This window comes from Cheilinus undulatus, linkage group 12 (genome assembly GCF_018320785.1).
Source record: "Cheilinus undulatus linkage group 12, ASM1832078v1, whole genome shotgun sequence".
Taxonomy (NCBI): domain Eukaryota; kingdom Metazoa; phylum Chordata; class Actinopteri; order Labriformes; family Labridae; genus Cheilinus; species Cheilinus undulatus.
In genome coordinates, this window is record NC_054876.1 from 36,447,125 (window position 1) to 36,461,670 (window position 14,546).

The following is a 14,546-nucleotide window of genomic DNA, read 5'->3' on the forward strand; positions in this document are numbered from 1 at the left end:
CCTGAGGACTGAGCCATTTTTATGCTGAAGTCGGTGAGTAACCTCAAATGTGTTGTGCTCACGTGATTGTTAGCATACTGTGCAGTGAGACGAGGAGGATAAAGATAGCGTAAATTGGATTTTACTGTGGGCTATTTACACCTTATGTTGGCTTAATTTTACTATTGATAATTGAATAATTATGGGTGTATCCGTGTGTCTTTGCAAAGGATGCCAAATAAATAAATCAATGAAAAAACATGCAGCTAGCTAAAATGACAGATTGACCATTGAGGTGCTGACTGTTGCCTGGTGTATGGAATGCCATTAGAGCATTTATACGAGTCCTTGTCCGTCTTAACAAGTGGGACTCACAGCTGTTTACTTGTCAAATAGCAGGACCAAAATAAGTCACCAGTTTACAAGCAGGTGACATTTTCAATTTGTCCCAAATAACATACTTCTGTTCATATGCTGTATTACAGTACACTGAAATGCAGTACAGAGCACTTAATCACAGCTGGGTAGTAGGGGAGACCGGGGGCAATTGTAGCATTTTTCACATTTTTCTTCATAACTCACAGATTACTTGGAATTAAAACTGCGTTTTTAAGTATAAGAAACATATATTTTTTTGCACTAGTTGATAAATCTTTTGCTGTATTTTAACCCATAAAGGCATGACCATAATGGAGGTTAAGCCTGGGCGATACGGCCTAAAAATCATATCATGGTATTTTTCTTGGCTTTGACGATAATGGTATTATATCACGGTATTACAAAATTAAAAAGAGATATTGCTTTTTAATTCAAATTTAAGTGTTATTAACCCCCTTCTCCCCTTAAAACAAGCCTTTGATGGCATACTCAGTTTATCTCCAAGTATAGGAACACAGAAAACATGTTTTATTTTTTTTAAGTCTCTCTAGGTTTACTTCTGTCTAACTGCACTCCAAGTTTCGCGTTTCATCTCTAACCTGATGAGGTGAATTAAGCTGCTAATGACTTGAACACGTTTCCTAGTGACAGCGTTCACAATAAAAGCATTTCAGAAAAATAACCACCGCAGACTTTTATTTTGAAGAGCTTGGCGGAAGTATTGTGTTTAGCATTGAGTTAGCTTAGCTTTGGCTGCCGTACCGGAGAATACGGCTAGTTTACAGCAGCTTTTCTGACCTCATGTAACATCGCAGCCTGGATCTTTGACTCACTGTGGACTTAGAAAAGAAAGTCATAAGTTAAAATAGACTTTTAAACTGTTGTTTACGCCGTTGTAAGAGGAAGAGCTGCAGCGCTAGGCTCTGAGACCAGCCAAAGCAGCACTTAGCTTTTGTTACAGCCCCAGGCAGGCTGACAGAGACAGCACACTGACTTAGTTGCGGTACAGCCGTCAGACTTTGAGAGGAAAAAACGCGTGTTTTTGCCTGCTAACTCACACTGAGGCAGATACGATGATGTCATTAACAAGCATTATCGCGATTGGTCGGTAGAGTCCAAATCTCTACTGTAGGCCAAATCTATATCATTTATACCATCTACCGCATATACCACGCACTCCTAATGGAGGCAATTGTAACATTGACCTGAAACATCATATTTACCCTCTATATTTCAGATTAGGGTTAACTCTTAAGTATTTCCATTTCTGCTACAGTATCACATAAATTTAAATACGGTTTCTTATTTTCCTCAATTCAAGTAGGCTGTAATATTAATTCAAAGCAAAAGATGTATCTATTCATGGACACACCAAAGCTTATTGCACTAAAAAGTCACAGTAAGAATTATGTTCTACTCAATACATTTTTATTATTTGGATCAATTCAAATCATTTCAGATTCATCAGTCAAGAACTGTCTGTAGCCAAACTTTAATAAAACTGTGCAAAATAGACACATTAATATCGCTACAAAAACAAGATTGATTTCATTACATATTTGAAAAATTAGAAAAAAACATTCTGTTATTTAGATTAATTTAAGCCAGCATTTTCTTACATGAGGCAGTATGGCTTGCAGTAGACTACTGCAATTGCAGCACTGTGACTGGGGTCAATTGTAAAAGTGTTACAATTGCCCCCGATCCAGCAGTCATAATCAAGCCTCTCATATTAGCGACTAGCACTTATGTAAGCATAGGTTTTTCATGTTGATTTTTTTTAACCAAAAGGCCAGGGATAAAATTAAACAGAGTTTGACTTTGCTATCATCTAAACTTTAGACAGCAGAAGAAAAACATTTGTCTAACCAAAAAGTAGCATTCGTAGCTAAAAAAAAATCTGTTTTTTATGGAGTGCTTCCGTGGTGTAGAAGTATTCCCACTTGTTTTCAGCAGGCAGAGAGAATCCTTCTTAGCCTGTGCAGATTTCATTTCATCACTCTAGCTTGTTTCTAATTGGAGGAATTGAGCCCTGTGTTACAATTGCCCCTGGTCTCCCCTATTGTTGCAAATCGTCTCTGCTGTTTTGCACTTACAGAAAGCGACAACGGTTTGACAATACTATGACTACAGACCAGCACTGCACAGCTCTACCCATCTCAGCCCTTTTTTTCATTTTGAATTGGGGACTGTTAATAAAACAGCACCTCATGAGATGGATTTACTAAAAAAAAAAAGGTTATCCATAAATTTCTTATAACGAGGCAGACATGCCATTATAAAGGCACTTGCATATCCTGGGACAACCTGAACCAGGGGGGATTAGTCTACTACCTGTAACCCTCTGACGCGGATGGCAGGTAGATGTGTGGCTAAGACTTGAGAACACACATTAACATAGAATATACAGGTATGTCTCAAAAAATTACAATATCATGAAAAAGTTCAATATTTTTTGTCACTCTTTTCCAAAAGTGAAACCCATATATTATATAGACTCATTACACATAGAGTGAAATATTTCAAGGCTTTATTTCTTGAAATATTGATGATTATGGCTTACAGATAAGAAAACCCAAAATTCAGTGTCTCAAAAAATTAGAATATTACATAAGATCAATAAAAAAAGGATTTTTTAAACAGAAATGTAAGGCTTCTGAAAAGTATGTTCATTTCTATGCCTTCAATACTTGGCTGGGCCTCCTTTTGCATGAATTACTGCATCAATGCGGCGTGGCGTGGAGGCGATCAGCCTGTGGCACTGTTCAGGTGTAATGGAAGCCCAGGTTGCTTTGATAGCGGCCTTCAGGTTGTCTGCATTGTTCCTGGGCATGCTTCCAGGAACTCTTTTTACTGCTTTCAGTTCCGGGAAGCCTGCTTTCATGTGTCTTCGCTAATCGGTCTTCAAATCTCAGTCCTCAGTCTTCAGACAAGCTAAGGGTCTTTGGGACGGTCTTTAAGATGGCAGATTAGAAACTACTTCTGGTTCGACAAAAGACCAAGGGCTGAGGACTGATGAACTAAGCGACTTGGGTTGCGGCTTAAGTATTCTGGGCAAGTCCAATTAGGAAGGGACCTTGGGGCATACCCAGAACTCGTTGGAGGGTTTTATATCCTATCTACCCTGCAACTCTGCAGGAGCAGGAAATATTGCTGGGGCGAGATTGACTTTTTTATCCTGCTGCTGCCAAGAAGCTGCTCCAGATAAGTTGAAGAAAATGGATGGATGGATGGTTTAGTGTTTATTGGACAGTGTCCTGCATGGTTTTTGCTTTATTTGTTTTTTCAAGTTTTTATGCTCTTGGTGAAAAACAAATGTCCTTAAGGGCAATGAAAGTTCCATTCAAGTCAGTTCTGACCTCTGCTGGATCTCAATGACCTCCAATAATATTGCTGCATAAATTAACTGTAATAAGTTCTAACAAAGTAAACCAAGATTATAGATCCACACCATTTAATCTCAGTGGTTTGGAGATTATTATTTCCTGCTTATTTAGCGGTTTTAAGTAACAAAAGGCCCACTCATTAAAGCCAACTTTTAAAATCAGGTTGCTGGTATTAGTTTGGACTCAGGCTAATCAAAAGCTTTACACGAAGCCTGTCATGCAGAGCTTTAGCAAAAGCTAACAGAAAGAAATGGAAGACTGCCAGGAGGTTGGAGAGACTGACAGATACATTTGAAAAGGAGTCAAAAAAAACAGGTGGAGTTGCAGCTCAGATAGTAAAAGCTGGAGAGACTAAGCCTAGGAGAGCTATTTGGACTCAGGAGAAACAGGGACTGGCTCTGCAGAAAACTGAGAGGCTGGAAGAAGGGAAAACCAAAGGGAACACATGAATCAAGGAAAAGCCAAAAAAATCCATTAAATCAGGATAAAATCTGGCCTCAGTGTAAACATAGGCAGGCAAAAGCAGACTACAGGGAGATGGTATTTAATGTTTAAGATGCAAGTCAGAAAGTTGTTCTCATTTCACTTCTTTCCTTTTCATCAGCAATTTGACATTTGAGGAATTACATTTTTTTCAACTTCTGAATTGACTTCAGTTTTCAACAACGGAGGTTGCTGCTTGGTTTTACCCCCCACAAAAAATGGCCTCCTATCTCAACAGATTTTTCTGTCATTTCTCTTGTCAGTTGCAAACTTTTGAGCGCCCTTACTTGAGTGTGACGTTAACAAAAATGTGAATTTGGACCGTCTACCCATCCATGACAGCCTTAACTGCAACCTGCAGAGGAAGAAGAGGGTGTTACTGCAGGTAGATGACAGATGATGGATTTCCACAAAGAAAGAGTTGTTTAAATGAACACCTGGACATGATTTGTCATGTCTTTGCCTTAAACATAATGCTGTTCTTGCGGTTAATCCCATACATTATGTCATTGATGACTCAAGTGAGACTACCTCAAACACACTCCCATAATATGTTTTATCTTGCCCACTGAACTGGCATCACTGTGAGAAAATAAAACCCAGGATATTCACAAATAACAGCTTTTTATGATGAGATTAGCAGCTATAGCCCGACAATAAATCAGTTTTATGACACTTTGAGATGCATGTAAAGACAAGTCAGATTAATCAAAGAATTCCACTTTATTTATATTGTCCATGTTTGTTTGTTTATTAAGAAATCCCTGGAGTATATACAGATGATATGTACAGAGGTTCAGCCTCAGCTGTTCAGTTGTCTTGCATGCATTTGACTTGTTTTACAGTACAAAAGAAAGCTTATTTACATGAGTTTGAGTTTTCTTGGCAGTGTAGTATTCAGACATGACTCACTGTTAACTGTTTCTCTTTGGATGAGATGAGAGTTAGATAAAACAATGAGCCTTATACAGATGTTAATACAGTAATAAATATGAACATTTCAGTGGATTTATCTTAGAGACATGGAAACCTCAATAGAACCTGCTGATGTTTATGCAGACATTGATAAATCATAAAGTATTGTTGCAGCTGTAAAGGGAGTTTCACCTTCAATCATTACCAAGAACATGTTCATTCTTATTCCTCTGCAACACTCAAAATTGCACCCAGGTCTCTTAAAACAGCCTACACAATTTTTTACAACTCTGATCCATAAACATGAATAAACATATCATTAAAAGAAACTGCAGATCTGGTGCAAAACATATATGTGCAGCTAAAAACAGATACTTTTATGTATAAAATCAAAACCACCAATTTAACTTTGGTCAATAGTTAAAAGTTTAGGTCTATGCTTTCCAACAGAGCACACTGGTGAGGGTTGGTTACTTTTTTTCCAAGTCTGACACACTCAAATGCTCACAAAATTAAGTGGAAATCTGCCAGAGTTAATCTTTTCATTCTCTGTTTGTGTCATTTTTTTCTACCAAAGTTCAACAAAGATCATATGAAGCCTCCAATTTTCACCAAACTTGCATAGTTGAAAATATGCCTTCACAAGAGGAATAATTACAACAAGACGATCTTGTCACTTAATGATTTATTCTGCCAAACATCCAACTGCACAGTAATCATACTGAAATTAGGTTTAAAAATCACCAACAGTCTGGAAATTCTTAAAGAAACACAATGCCTGTGGCTTTTTAAAAATTTGATCTCAGTGTTATGAGGTGAATAAGTTAACAGTCCACAGTGCTGACAGCGGCCTTAGTTAAGCTTTTGCTTGAAAATAGAAGGCTGTGATGGAAGAAAGCCTTTAGGATTTGGCACTTGGTTAACTTGTAGTAAAACAATGAAAGGAAGTGTAATGTAGGCTAAGCCCCTTTCACACATGCACTTCACTCCTGTAAATTAGCTGACTTACAAGTATGAATGCAAGAAGTTGTTGTTTGTTTTTTTTTAACTCTAACTTAATCAGGACTTCTACATGTCGGTAAACTTTCTGCAAAGTGTTGAGGTGAGCTGATGTGTGAATACAGCAGGTAATATTCAGGTAACTTACATACAAACTAGCATGCATAGTGGTGCAATAGTTAGTGTTGTCCTGGTTTGAATTCCCATTTTGCCTTTCTGTGTGGAGTTTGCATGTTTTCTGAGTGCACTCTTGGGTTCTCTGTGGGTACTTTGGCTTTCTCCCACAGTCTGAAGACATGCTTGTTAGGTTAGATGGTAATAGTCAATTGGTTGTTAATGAGAATATGAGCATTATTGTTTGTTTGATTCTATATTTCAGCTCTGTGACTCACTGGTGACCATGGCAGCTCCGATTGGCTCCGGCCTTCATTACTGCGAGCGGGATAAGCAGTATAAGGGTGAATGAGTTTATTTATTTTAATTAATTAAATTTTTTTTTTTAAGATTTATTTTTGGGCTTTTTCATGCCTTCATTTGACAGAGGAAGGACAGTGGATAGATTTGGAAACAGGGAAGAGAGTGGAGAGGTAAAGGGCCATAGGCCAGATTCGAACCTGGGCCACCAGCGTACATGGGTAGCGCTATAAACCACTAGACCATCTGCACTTCCCATAATTTATTTTTTTAAATATGTATGACCAGAAAAACCTAACTGAGCTCAAGAATCTCATTTACAAGATTGTCCTGGCCAAGACAAGCAGCAGCACAATCAGCGTTGCAGACATAGAACATAAAACATACAAATAAAGTGGCAGGGGTGATGACATTTACATCCTCTGGTTGTAGGATCATTGTGCAGTTCTGAAGGGGATTTATACGCTTTCCTTCCCACCAGAATGCACTTTTCTTTTTCTAAAGACTCTTGACACCAATACAGATGTTTTTAACTGTGGCAGATTTAAAGAAAGGGTGAAAACAGCTGGAGCTATGGTGAGAATTCATGGTGTCATAAATTCTAAGCACAAGTGGAAATGGTTAGTCAACAATCTCTCCCATCAAAACAGACTCTACTGAATCATCAAGAGAGTGAAGCCATCAGATGAACAGACTCTCCCACACCCACATAAAGCTGAGAAGAGGTTAAATCATGGTCTCGCTTGAAAAACTGGAAGTTACAATATGATTTCAATTCTAAAAGGGCAGAGTAAAGAGGAAGAGCTCTGTGGATTTGGGGGTAAAGTGACTGAATGTAGGAACAACATAACATTAAGTCAGCAATCACTCTGTGACAGCAAGAGTTGTAGTCTGCCTGCCTCCAGACAGATTCTTTACACATCCACTGACATATTTATTATGGTTTAAAAGTTAAGATCTAACTCATTTAACATGGTTGAAGTACACACAAAAGGTTTGACATAAGTTTATGACTTCTATGGTCAACATGTGTTGCCTGGTTTGACAGTGTGCTTCTTACAGACACTTGTATACCTTTATTTTATAATGCTATGATGGAAACTCCTGTTCAGAAGAGTCATCATTTTTATGTTCAGCTCACTGGGCTATTGGATTTGGCACCAAAAATTGTATGGTTTCTGTATTTTAAGCTTTTAATTTGCAAAAGAGCCCATCTTTCCTATTTACCTCCATGCTTTTGCTTGAAATCTTCTCCTAGAGGAGGCAGGGCTGGCATTGTTTGGCAAGGTACAAGAGATGAACGGTATGCTTAAAAGTGAGGTAGGAACTGTAGTTCCCATTGACCATTGCATACCAATCACCCTTTGTGCTCCACTTGGTAGCTTGATCTAACGGTGTGAAAATGGTGGATGCCATGAGTGGCAAGGGAGAACCAAGTGACAAAGCTAGGCAGCAATACGCCATTGACGAGTCAAACCTGCCAAAACCAAAGAAGAAGTTTTGAAGACTGTGGAGGTTCAAGCGACTTTTAAATGTGTCCTGGTGTCAGGAAATGAGAAAGGAAAAAGGTGACGGACAAAAACAACCAAACAAACAAAAAAAAAAAAAAAAGGCATACAGACACTGCCAGGAAGGAAGCTTCACAATCCCACTTCCTCGTAGAGGTGTGAGCACTGAACCGATCACAAGGTGTTTCTGTGGATAAATTGCCAAAGACCTACTGCTGTTTTCAGTGTTGGACAATGAAGGTTTAATAAGGTTAGTAAACACACTGAAGCCAAGGTTTACGTATGTATCTTTAAGCCTAATGCACATATTCAGCACTTTTTTGCACATGTTGTTCAATTTAAAGTGCAGTTGTTGGATAATAAATGCGGATGTCACTTTTTCCCCAAGTCTTCATTTGTTGTTTTGAGTTTTACATCTACTATTACATCCCTACAAAGAACCCAGATGGATTGCTCTAATCAATACTGTCCAGTCACACTACACTGCATTTAGCATAGCCATGAAGACAAATATTGTTATCATGGCATCAGTCTCTGTTGCTCCTTCCACTATCTTGGTTAAGATGTAACCATTAAACTAAAAATCTGACATACTGCCAGTGTAATTCAGGATGTTTACATTCCTGTTATGCCACCCGTACCATGTATAACATGGAGGCTGTCATTTCTCCTCCAATTGGCCATCAAAGGTAGCAACACAGGTGTAAATAATGAAAAGAGATGGGGATAATGTCAAGGAGGACAAGTCCCCCTGCTGCGTTTACATCCTGTACCCTTCATGTGCAACTACAAATTTTTATTCCACCGTGACTTGTCTGAAAGGGAAAGTCTCCCACCATGAGGTACACATGTGAAAGGGAATGTTAGGCGTTAGGGCTGTCCTGAAATGATCATGAAAATATCGAGTGCACAGTCAGGTAAAATGAGTATAAGGCATTAGGGTGGACATGTACCATGAAAGCATAGATACACTGCACACAATTAATCAACTTAAACCATCTTTTCAGGGGGTACATTTACAAGGAAGCTGAAGAAACCACAGATCTATTTAGTTGAGATCCTGTCACGCACAGACATCTAAAGGAGGTGGAGGAAGCCCCATAATTACATCTGTCTGCATTGGAGTTACAGCTATTGTGGGTGTGCACAGATTAACTACAATCAAGTCAAGTGTATTTTCACGCGTGCTGACCTCTATTATCCATGTACCAGCATGTACCTGGTTTGACAAACAGGTAAACTCAAAAGGAAACTTCAAATCATACACACAACTTAAAAAAATGGAAGGTGCTTCAGATTCACTGGAACATATAAAAGGGAGAGGCTTAGACCTGCACTGCATGTTAACATGAAAATTTACCTACAAAAGAAAGGCCCAGAGGCCTAAATAACTGGTGTGACATGCCTGTGGTACATGGACAAAGAGGGTATGTTATACTATTTTTTCCTCAGGCCCCCTTGTACATAAGGGACTATAAAGAGTTGTTAAAAATCTCAGCTTTATGCTGTTTCATAGTTTTGTAGAAAGACTGTAATTTTTTGTGTATGTTGTGGTGTTACTGTCTAACTCTGTGTGCTTGGTCGACCTTGCAATCACATCTGGAAATCAACTCCAATCAAGAGGAGAAACAACAGCAGTAACCTGATGTTACACTAAAACCTCAAAACAAGACTTTTCCAGTATTGTTGATTCATTCAGTGCCTATTATAAAAAGGCATCTCCTCTCAGTTTGATTTCCACGAAACATAATTGACTGAATCCTTTGTAAAACCGATGACAACTTGAGGGAATATGTGCAGAAACATCTAAGACAGCAGAGTAGAATAGAGCAAGAGTAATGAGCTTTAGCCCAGAGAAGCACCAAGGTCTAAAACACTAATATTTGTCTCAGCCATCCTGAGGTAGATTCAACATGTTTAGATCATTTCTTTTTATAGCTAGAAGATACTAGACTAGAAAACTATTACAATTCCATTTTCCAGGTCAAAATCAGTATGTTAGATATGTATGCACTGATTTCTTACTTATTTTATTTAATTAATCTTAGGACAAATAATATAACTTTTAGCATATCTGTATTGTCATTTAGTTTAAAATTCCCAGAATTTTATTCTTCTAATCCATAAAATTCCTCATATTTGCTTCCAAAGAAGGGGTCTGTGTCCATTGATGCAATATTTTGTGCTGGCAGCGCCCACAACCTCAGTTGCAGAGCCCTTTTTAGAGGCCCTGCTTGGTAGCAAAAGGTAATTTCCTTTTCCCACAGTAGTGACCATTATGTCCATTTCCAATGGCCCTGTGCTTAATATTTCTTCTAAATACTCATGGACATAAAAAATAAGGCAAACAGAATTGTGTCCTAGCATAAGCATCAGTTTCATGGCCATTTCAGAGTGGAAGTGTGTTTTGCTTTTTGCAGCTACTGTACTACACTCTGGCATGCACATGTACTGCATGTTGGCTGCATCTCTACAGTCAAAGCCCTGTCATTCTTTATAAGTTTTACCTCAGTACACCTCTGTACCAGTGCCTTGATTCAGGGTATGCTATGCCGGGTAATTTTCAAAGTAATAGCATTCGAATAGACAGGAAAATCCTCCAAAGAAATGCTAAAATCAGGCTTTCACTTTGAAAAGCACAAACAGGAAGTGCCTCATACTGTGTTTATCTTTCCTGTGACATATTGTATCGGTGTGGAAACAGAAATCCTCACTAATAGAAGTTTAGCGGACAACTTCATTAAACGGACGCATTTTAGCTCAAGGCCTTCATCAGGGTCGTCTAGAGAAAGATTGCAAAGATATTCTACCCCGCAGTCTGAAACGGCCCTCAGACCTTAAAACTGTAACCTCAACTATGGCCCAGGGGCCAACTGTGGCCTGCAGACTACTTTTAATTGGCTTGCAGCAAATTCTAAAACATAATGTGAAATATGGCCCACATCAGAACATGAGGCATGTGCTTTACTGTGTTACATTTTTAGTTCCAATACCAGTCAGTGTGGCTGTGTTAATTCTGAAAACAACATTTTTGACAGGCAGAATTCATTGACATTCTTTTTTATGACTTGATAGAGACAGCAATGTCAATTTTACAGATTCTGACAACCAAAATAATATCTTGATTCGTAATGTCCTAATAAAGACAGGAGGAATATGGAAGCAAATAGCAGCTCAAATTGCACTTATTTGCTTCGTGTTCCACTTCATCTCATGGTCAGATTTACAAAGCATATTTCTCTAATCATACTCATGCACCAACACTCCTATAAAGTTTGGCATCTTCCTGCAGTTTGCTCTTGTTTTGTGTCTGAATGTGGTGAGCCGTCAGCATTTCCCCTTATTCGCACAGAGAGTCATTCTCATCCTGACCAGGGGCAGATTCAGCAGTAGCCAGGGTAAACTGGGGCCCCTCTTAAGTCTGATTGGCCACCTTAAAATCTTTGACAATGATTGGCTATTTGGAAAGCTGTGATGAAGGCTGTGCACTGTATATTTAAGTATAATTTGTTACCAAGCATTCCTTCACCTACAGAAGACATTTTTAGACCTAAATACACCAGAGGTGATGCATTTCAAATTGGCCCAGTCATCCTTATCTTTTTCTCTAAGTGGTCCTCAGTGAATAAAGTTTGGACACCCTTTCTCTAATGAAAATCCGGGTTTTGTTTTTCCTCTTGAAAGAGGACTGGCATTGAGGAGTATTGTGCTAGTCAAAAGTGGAGCAAGTGACAAAAACAGGCTACAAAGAAGTCAGTTTTACACTCACGGTGCCGACCTAAACTTGCATACAAAAAGGGTGCTGCCAACAAAATGGACCCAGTCCCTAAAGATCACATTTTAGATTTAGACATTTATCTGCTATCTAGTTTGTACCTTTTGTTGTTATAATTCTTTTGAACCAAAATGAAAAATAACTCCACACATATATGATACATTTAGAGAAAACACATAACAAATTACTTACACATTTTGATTGTTAATCCTGTAATTTAAAGCCCAATATACATGGATGGATGTTTCTATATTTCGTGACATAACCGTCTTTGAAGCGTAACATTTTGACCTGGAGAAATGCTGTTGTGTGTATCTAAAACAATAAAGATATGTTTGATCTTAATGTTAAAACCACCTGACATAATGATGCTACCTCTACCTGTTGGAGCTTGTGTAATACTAACAATGCTATCAATGCATCATGTGCTACAGAGATGCTGAACACTTTAAATTTAAGTGCAACTTTTTCAGGAGGCTGTTCATTAATTTATCTGTATTTCTCATCATGTTAAAACAGGTAACAGTCATAAAAAGGATGTCTTCAGAGGCTGGCAGTTTGATTAACTGTTTGGTTGTAGCCAACAGCAGGTCAGGAGGAAACTCCCCTTGGCTTATTTAAAGAAATTCTGAGGAATTTTCTGTCTGACAGAAAAGACTTGATGAGGGCTGTGAATGTGACAGTTTGGACCTGATAAAGTGAAAGAAGAAACTTCTACTCAATTGATGTGATCTTCCAAGGAAGAGTTTAAGCAAGACTGCAATAAACACCCAAAGCTTTTACAAGGAAAAAAGAGGTTCTCAGGAACAGTAAACAGAGCCTATAATCTTTGCTAACAATACCCTTGGGACAGTAGCACTGAAAAGAAAATCCACATTAGTTTTAAGCCAGATTTTTGTGACCCATTTCATGTTTTTTTTTTTTTACATTACCACATAAATAAACCCTAAAAGGGGGGCAGAGCATGAAATTGATAAATTTATGGCTAATGCGTTAAACTGGTGCATTTAATAAACTTAAAGGAGTAATAATTATTATATCAATATTTACTTTTCAGTTCCATTCTGTTATAAGATACAAAATGGACCACAGGTGATCATACTGACCATTCAAGCTCAAAACTAGAGACTGGCAAGCATTACCAGCATTTGGGCATACACTCACTGGCCACTTCATTAGGTACACATGTTCAACTGCTCACTAACAAAATCTAATCTGCCAATTACATGGCAGCCAATGCATTTAGGTACACATACATGGTTAAGATGATGTTGTGAAGCTCAAACAGAGCTGAGCCATTAGCAATGGCTGCCTCCAAGGTAGTAGTTAGCTTGGATGTAGCTATAGTCTAAGAGCAGTTTTATTGGAACTTAACCACATTTCTTTATTCAACAAAGAGCAAAGAATAGCAAAGAAAGCTTTTCCTGATGGAAAAGATAATTTTGCTATTCTACCGGCTTGTTTTGGCATTAGATTGTGATCATTACAGGTGGGATAGAGTTGAACTGTACGCTGGTGCATACAACTGCTTCGGCAACGGTAGCCATTAGCTTCGATGTAGCTGTAGAAAAGTGGCATTTTCATTAGGTCTTGACCAAATATCTTTATACAACACAAGAGCAAAGAGCCACACTGAAAGCTCCTCTTGGTAGAGATGTTTTTGCATGTGTCCTGATAGGCTTCGGCATGAATTTTTGGCCACCAACAACCTTTGCCATTCAAACACTATGGTAGCTCTAGCACGTGCACCTCTGGTAGCACTGGAGCTGCAAATGTCTACTACCTCATTTTGTCTTGTTGCTTAATTGGCCCATCATGATGCAACAGAGCCATCTGTGCCAGGCTAGAACTGATAATGGCAGAAAAGAAACCAATCTAAGTGAAGTTTCTAGGTCTGCAGCTGATGCCTATGTCAGAACAGGATTCCTTTACATTGTTTTCCTGGTGACATTTCCTTGAAAAAAACAGGAAATACAAAGACAATGCGCTATTTAAAAACAATGTTACCGCTGCTAAGCTATCTTTCATAAGCTAACAACAATAAGTGCTCTGAAATCGAAGCTGTGCTAAAACTGTATGGAAAGTGAACATGTATCTGATATGGTGATATCAACCATTGTGTAGCTCTACTAGTACCATCTTTGTAAGTACTAGTACTCATTTTTTGCATACTATTGTTACTTATAGTTGGACTAAAATGTCTAGTACAGCTAGTAAGATGCAAAATATCCATTTGAAGTACAAGAAAATCGTTTCTGCTAAATGACATTGTAACATTCTCACCTCAGTAGTAGAATTAGCAGTGCTTAAAGTGCCTTCTAGTACAACTAGTCAAAGCCAAAATGTCTACTAGTACTACCAGTAAGCCCTGAATTCTACTGAGAGGGCAGGGAAGAAGTTTATTGAGGCTTCCTATTGGCTCTCCAGTTTAAAATTAAAAAGGAAAACCAATCAGGATGCAGGATTCGGCTATAATCTGTTTAGCAGGGAGGGAAATTAGCACCCACCATCAGCCAAGTCCGGGTATTTCTGAGCAGCGTGGAGTGAATTTGCTCAACCCACTAGCCACAGGGGCAGGTGAATAAAAGCCACATAACAGAAGGGTTTTGTGATGGAAAGTGGCATTAATTAAGTCCCGGTCCTCTGCGTGTTCCTACCAACTAGAGTTAGTTGTGTGTTCAAAGTATCTTAAATCCCCAATCTCCTCCA